The sequence below is a fragment of the Penaeus japonicus genome, unplaced genomic scaffold (assembly GCF_977035675.1).
Source record: "Penaeus japonicus unplaced genomic scaffold, GWHDUDI00000001_assembly GWHDUDI00000009, whole genome shotgun sequence".
NCBI lineage: Eukaryota > Metazoa > Arthropoda > Malacostraca > Decapoda > Penaeidae > Penaeus > Penaeus japonicus.
In genome coordinates this window covers 41,747,432-41,754,931 of record NW_028234411.1, presented here as the reverse complement: position 1 = coordinate 41,754,931, position 7,500 = coordinate 41,747,432, and positions in this window count along the sequence as shown.

The window sequence follows — 7,500 nt, the reverse complement described above, 5'->3', positions numbered from 1 at the left end:
TGTAAGGATGCCCACATGTCAGATATTTCAATTAGTTAGCTTTTTCAACATGTAATTCAAGTCATTTTAGTCCAGTGCGCAACTCACAATTCGTATTTCCAATACCCACAATTCCCACAACCACGTAAAAAGCAAGCACCAGTTTCCCACAGGGGATTCTGCTGCCTACCATCGACCCAACAGCACCGCTCTGGACTTTGCTTGTTTCTAAAAGCCGGTCGTTATATTTACCAAAATCGCTGTGAATCGACCCACCTCGACCTCCGATCGTCTAAAGATAAGTATAGGTGATAACTTTCTAGGTGTAAGAAACCTTTAGGATACTAGGCTTTACCATATGAATTATATTTTAATTGTGGGCAGTTTTTATGTTTTCGCTTTCTTTGGATTTTAATAAAGTTCCGGTTTTTAAGCTTAGTTAGTTTCTTTTATTGCCTTAAGGATATCCATCCTATCCACCACCTGCTATAATTAAATCTTAATAAGATATACAAATTGCCTCAGTGTTAACAACGGGTAATGAGTGATGCTCGCGCCAGCGCTACCACAGATGAGCTCATAAGACCATAGCATTGTCTTCCGTAACTGCTTACAAGCTGTTTGTAAGACGCTACAGCATAATTTGGTGGCTAGCTTGGGGATTCATAAGAGCGGTTTTTGCATGTCTTATATAGAATTCACAGTATCCAGAGCGGTGTACGTCTTTGTGATGATTTCATTTTGCACTTAAGTGTTTGCCTTTTAAGCAGGCTTATTACAGATCCCGATGATGCTTACTTAATGTTACGGAATTTAAATATTTGATACCGTAACTATATTGCTTATTTGCTTTTGATTTGCTTACGGATTACTTAGGGTATATTAGTGCGGTATTATTTTTGTGATATTTTAATGATACTTATATATGTCTGTTTTATTTGATGGTAATTATTTATGTAACTGTATTATGTGGATGATGATTATGCATGTATTTGGTGATGCTTTTGCATGATCGTTTATCGCAGGGGATAGACGATGATTGTTGATTGCTTATCTGCGTTGCTGCTTTGACATGTCTATTTAACTACGGTGTCTCAGTGATTACTAATTCGGTGAAATAGAGTTGCTAAGGGACTCTTGTGCTCTAAATTAGTTCCAGTCGGCTTGTTCAGCTTCTTTCATTTTGCTAAGCAAGTGTGGTCGACTCATTGTTTCTTGCGTTTGTTGTACGTGTGTCGTAAAGCCTGCAATGCCTCCCAAGACTAGTTCTCGCAAAGGGCAAGGTGATGAAGCCGAAGACATTCCCGATACGCCCGAATCGCCGTTGCCCGTGGTGTTGGAGCGACTCGTGGCGCAGCTCACGGAGATGCGCATGGAATTGCAGCAGCAAGGTGAGCGCAGTACCAAGTTAGAAGCCGAATTGCGTACGATGCGTGAGGAAAGGGACGCCGAGCGTCGTGAACGAGAAAGACGGGGAGCCGAACTGCGGGATAACGAGCGACGAGAGAGAGATCGTCGATCGCAGCAGCTGAGGGAGCAGGAGCACAGAGAGAATTATCGGGAGGAGGAACACCATAATGCTGAGCAGAGGGAATTTCAACGCCAGAATGCTGGTAACCGTTGCTCTAACCATCGCGCTTTTAACGAGTCAGACGGTGCACACCGGGATGCTGACGTACGTAGCATAGACTCGACAGTCATCAATTGCAACGGTAATAACCATCGTGCCATACCACCTTCGCCACCTCGGGGTATGTTTTTACGAGAACCATCTGACCCGACTCCTGTACATCCTGTTGTCATCGCCGATCGTCCCGAGCCGATCTCGGTATTTTCTGCAAAAACACCTGCATCTCTTCCTCTGCAGCGGAATAATGAAGTAAACACCTGGCTGCGGCAGATCGAGTTGTTGGCGCGACCTAACACAGACGCAGGCCGCATCACAGCTGCACGCACTCGATGCTCCGGTGATGCCGAACTTATAATCAACTCTGAAATATTTGATGGAATCGCGTCTTGGCTAGATTTTAAGGCTACAATCAAACGTAAGTTTGGGGGTACTGCTAGTGCTGCCGAGTTTCTTTCTTTGCTTTCCAAGAAGAGAATGAGAGATCATCAGTCACCCCAGGATCTTTACCAGGAGATTCAGGGAGCAGTTCTTGCAGGTGCACGTGATTATGCACGTTCTCTAGGACCGACAGAAGAACTTATCCGTCGCACCTTTCTGCAAGGTCTTCCATCATGGTTGCAAGAAGCAGTTTCCGTCCGAGACCAAGATTACGTGGAGGATTTAGTGGCTGCCGCTCAACGATGCTGGACTGCTCGTCAACATGCACGACCCCCTAGGCCATCACAGCGGTTTGTTGCATATTCTTCTGACCACAACCAAGACCGTCATTATCGAGACGAGTTGGCGCTCCATGTTGCTGCTTCCGGTCGAAGGGATGAACCCTATTGTGCGTACCATAGACGTTCAGGACACCTCACACGAGATTGCAAGGGGAAACCGCAAGGTAGTGAATGTTGGTCTTGCAAAGGGAGAGGGCATGTCAGAAGAAATTGTCCCTTTCGTAACAACGAACGAAGCAGCCGAAGCCCAGAGCGAAACAAAGAATGCAACAAAGATCCAGGTGACACCAGTCGAGGGCAGTGGACGAGGACGACCGATGGTGCAGATCAACATTAATGGTGCAAAAACTTGGTGTTTGCTTGACACAGGGAGCGAGGCTACTTTGATTAAGTCTCGTACACAGGCGAAAATTCACCTGAAGCACCACCATGAAACACGACGTAAACTTTCAGGAGTCACTGGTACAGATCTTCGCGTCACAGCAGAGCACGATGTCCGGTTTGAACTCTCTGCAGACAGATCTTTTTCTCATCGTGTTTGTATAGTCGAAAATATAAATTTTCCTGGTGATGTTCTCATAGGCATGGATTTGTTGCGTAGGCTTAACTTTAAATTAGTTGCCAGTCATTATCCTCGCAAGGCTTATCTGTCACTTAATGGAATTCGCTTCCCTGTAACATTCTCTGACCACCAGGGATTGCAGATACGTGTCATCAAGGACCACGCTCCATCTCAGGTTTCAGTCACTGCTATAAAAGAATTTCGATCTCCAGCTGATCATGTGATAAAAGCTCATGCTCCTCGCACCATGAACATCCCTCCACACTCCGGTGTTTTCGTATCTATGAAAGTACCCTCATCACTCGAGAAAGCGAAGAACGTATTGATTGTGTCTGCAACAGATGTCGTCACCATTCCTCGATCTCTTGTCTCACCTCAAGATGGATTACTTTCAGTGTGGGCGGTTAATTTCGGACCGCATCGTCTACGTTTGCGTTGCGGAACTTTGCTTGCAACACTTCATGATGTTATTGAAGACGACGATCGTCAACATGCAGTTACAGATGTTGCAACAGTGGAAAGTTCGTGTGAACTTCATCCTCCTAACCCTTCTAATGTTCCAGAAAATATTGTAGGTTCTGTTGATACTTCCGAAAGCTTTACTGCTGCTGAGGAGTTTGCTAAATTTACTGAATCTAATAACATGCTTGATTCAGAGATTGAAGAGAATCAAACCTTCGAGTTTGACGATGATTTTGATCATTTTTATGGTGAGATGGATTTTGGATATCGGCCTGACGAGTTCCATATTTTCGATGAACTGACTTTTGATGACCTTCCTGAAGGCTCGTCTGGTGTATCAGCTGTTCGTGAGAAATCATCGGTGTCTGAAGATGCATCTGTCGCCACATCGACACTCACCAACCTGCCGACACCTGTAAATGAGAATGAAGAGATCTTGCCACCGCTAGGTCACCTGAATGATGATGACCAATCACGTGTTTATGAGTTGCTAAATACGTTTCCAAAGCTCTTTAGTCAAGACACGATGGAAGTGGGCACAGTGCCAAACGTAACACATCGGATACCTACAGGAGATGCAGCACCTACAGTGGCTCGCCAATGGAGACTTCCATATACCAGTCGCCAGATCATTAGGGATCAGTGCAATTCAATGGCTTCTGCAGGTGTCATAGAGCCTTCCACCAGTCCTTGGCTCTCACCTGTAGTACTCGTTCGAAAACCTAATGGGTCTGTGAGATTCTGTGTGGACTTTCGAACAATTAATGCGCTTACCACCGCAGACTCCTATCCACTTCCACCGATTCAGCAAATGCTCGATGATCTGAGTGATTCAAAAATCTTCACTTCATTAGATGCACGAAGTGCATATTGGGCGATACCTGTCGAGGAGGCTGATCGCCCCAAGACAGCTTTTAGCGACGGTGCCCGTGTCTGGCAATTTCGAAGGATGCCTTATGGATTGCGCACTGCTCCTCAGACGTTTCAAAGAACGATCAACATGGTGCTATCGTCAGTGCTTGGTCGACATACTGCTGCATACCTCGATGACATTGTGGTGTTTAGCAACAACATGGATGAACACCTGACTCATCTACAGGAAACTTTGGAGTTGGTACATGATGCTGGACTTCGACTTAATCCTTCTAAGTGTCAGATTGCAGTTCGGGAATTTAAATTTTTGGGTTTTATTTGTTCACAGAATGGCATTGCACCCGACCCTGAAAAAGTTCGAGCAATTAGCCAAATGTCTAAACCGAGAGATGCTAAGGGAGTCAGGCGATTTTTAGGAGCTGCCGGATTTTTTCGACGTCACATTCAGAACTTTGCAAAGATTGCTGCACCGCTCACTAGCCTGACCCGGAAGAATGTCAAGTTTTCTTGGTCTGACCAATGTCAACAAGCTTTTGAAGAATTAAAGTCCGCCCTTGTGTCTGCACCTGTTCTACGTAACCCTGATTACAACCGTCCTTTCGAAATTCATGTTGATGCTTCTAAGGTCGCTATTGGTGCATGTCTCATGCAGAGAGATTGTGAAGGTGTTCCACATGCTATAGCCTATTTCAGTAGGAAAATGAGAGGCGCTGAAGTTCGCTACAGTGCAACAGATAGTGAAGCATTGGCAGTGGTTGAGTCAGTCAGGGCTTTTGATCCATATGTATATGGGAAGAAGTTTATTATATATACGGATCACAAGCCACTCACGTATGTATTTTCAAGGAAAACGAAGAGTAGACAGATGTCCAGATGGAGTGTTGATCTGCAGCACTATGACTATGAAATAAAATATCGTCAAGGGGCAGTTCACCACGTCCCTGATATGGTTTCAAGGGCAGCTATTGCAACTGTTGCAGCTGCCAGTCAACTCGAATCTAAAGATCCAGAGGTTCTTCGTACAGAGCAAGAAAAAGACCCTGTATGGGCTGAGGTCATTAAATATCTAGAGGAAGGATCATTGCCAACAGTAAAGTTGCCAGCTTCCATTTCGGAGTTTGAGTTAGCTAACGGTGTACTTTATCACCTGAGGGAGATGCCAGACCGTATTCTTCGCCGTGTTGTTGTGCCCCAGCATCTGAGAAGATCTGCCATGCGACTCGCCCATGCATCACCCCTTTCTGCTCACCCTGGAGTTTTCAGGACTTTTAATAAAGCTAAACAGTTATTCTTCTTCCAGAATATGCTTGCTTATGCTAAGAAGTATGTCAAGGAATGTGAAGAATGTCAACACAGAAAGGGTCATGCTTCTAAGAATGCACCACTTGCATCTGCTCCAGTCGTATCCAGACCTCTTGAACGAGTTTCAGCAGACCTTATCACTTTACCTACGACACCAGCAGGAAATACGTATGTGCTTGTTCTTGTTGATCATTTATCTCGCTTTGTAGAATTAGTCCCATTGCCGAACAAAAGGGCAAAGACCATCGCTCAAGCAATCATTGATAATTTCGTAACTGTTTATGGGCCGCCACTTGAACTGCAAACTGATGGAGGTGCTGAATTCAAAAATGATTTACTTGCAACTGTTTTAGAGGAACTTCATGTCACATTTAAGTTAACTGTGCCATACATGCCACAAAGTAATGGTATTGTTGAAAGAACAAACCGGGTAGTAAAAGATGCACTTGTTAGTTTGTGTGCTAGGGAACCTCATTACTGGGATGAAGTATTGCCTCAGGTGAGATTTGCTCTGAACACCTCAGTTCATCGTTCTATTATGGACCAGCCTATACATCTCTTCCTGGGTCATCAGGTTGACTTTCCAATTGGTCTCACGGAAAGGCCAGTCTATGACGAAACTGAACCATCTATTCTCAGAGAGCGATTGCAGCTTGCCTGGGATGCTGCACAGGAAGCTTCAAGTCGAGCCAGAGCTGTGTGGACGAAGGATTATAACAAACGTTTTTAGAGGAATGTTGCTTTCAAGGAAGGTTGTCTCGTGTTGACCAAAGTGTACAAACGGGCGAATGCATTGTCTCCTAGATGGTCTGGTCCAGCTAGAATAATTAAGAAGATTGGCCCAGTCGTATATCTCGTAAAAGATTTATATGGCGGAGAAAAGGAGAAGAAAGTGCATGTTAATTATCTTAAGCCATACTTTCAGACATCAGAATTGCAGCTCCCTCATCGAACTGTTAGTGATGAGGATGCTGACCCAGATGAACCACTTCCAATTCCTTTTGGTGTTGCTTTACTAGCTGCATGTGCAACAGAGGATGTACAGTGCTAAGAACTTCCAGACTTGTGTTACTAAGATATCGGAAGATTCTACCAATATTAATATTGAAATGTACATACCACTTTTATCATTGTATTTTATCAGTGTATTTTATTCTTGCCTTTTCTATGCTTCAGCCTTTACCATGCCCGAATTCCATGCTGAATTGATATGTATTACTAGATGAAAGTCCTTTTATGGTAAATGTTTTATGGTGAATGTGTCTTCCAGGTCGTCTGTTCCAGTTAATATGTAATTCATGTAAAGTTGCACTGTATCCCCCGGCCCTACCTTCTGGTTTCTACCATATCCTAGAAATTCTATCGCTTGTACTTTTCGCAGGTCCTGTTCGTGTGTGAGTGAGCAATAGCGACTACGTGGACATTGGTAACCTGTGGATGTCCTCCGCTGCCTTGTGACGTTCCCGCTTGACGCCTGTGGTCCCCGCCAGAACATCGGACGCGCAACCAACGATGGGCTGCGGACCACAAGAGGAGGGAATGGCACCTGAAGCCGTGGCCTGGAGCAATCACACGTAGGCAGCTTCGGACTCCTGACCCCGCGGGTGGTTGTAGTGACCTGGATTGCAACCTGCGAGTCAGATGACGATCCTCCGAGCGGCATCCGAACGAGATGGGCCCTGCTCTCGTTTGGCGCCACCGAGATGCATTAGTGATGTGATTAGTCACGTGTCACAAGACCCCGCAATCGTAATTTAACGGACTTATTATTGTATAATTATTTTGATGGTTATGTAAGGATGCCCACATGTCAGATATTTCAATTAGTTAGCTTTTTCAACATGTAATTCAAGTCATTTTAGTCCAGTGCGCAACTCACAATTCGTATTTCCAATACCCACAATTCCCACAACCACGTAAAAAGCAAGCACCAGTTTCCCACAGGGGATTCTGCTGCCTACCATCGACCCAAC